The sequence below is a fragment of the Chiloscyllium plagiosum genome, chromosome 30, assembly GCF_004010195.1.
Source record: "Chiloscyllium plagiosum isolate BGI_BamShark_2017 chromosome 30, ASM401019v2, whole genome shotgun sequence".
Taxonomy (NCBI): domain Eukaryota; kingdom Metazoa; phylum Chordata; class Chondrichthyes; order Orectolobiformes; family Hemiscylliidae; genus Chiloscyllium; species Chiloscyllium plagiosum.
The window spans coordinates 41777831-41778126 of NC_057739.1; positions in this window are offsets into that span (position 1 = coordinate 41777831).

Here is a 296-nt window from a genome sequence, read left to right on the forward strand (position 1 = left end):
TCATTCCATAGACGTACCACCCTCTGCGTGAAAAAGTTGCCCCTTAGGTCTCTTTTATATCTTTCCCCTCTCACGCTAAACCTATGCCCTCTAGTTCTGGACTCCCCGACCACAGGGAAAAGACTTTGTCTATTTACCCTATCCGTGCCCCTCATAATTTTATAAACCTCTGTAAGGTCACCCCTCAGCCTCCAACGCTCCAGGGAAAACAGCCCCAGCCTGTTCAGCCTCTCCCTATAGCTCAAATCCTCCAACCCTGGCAACACCCTTGTAAATCTTTTTTGAACCCTTTCAAG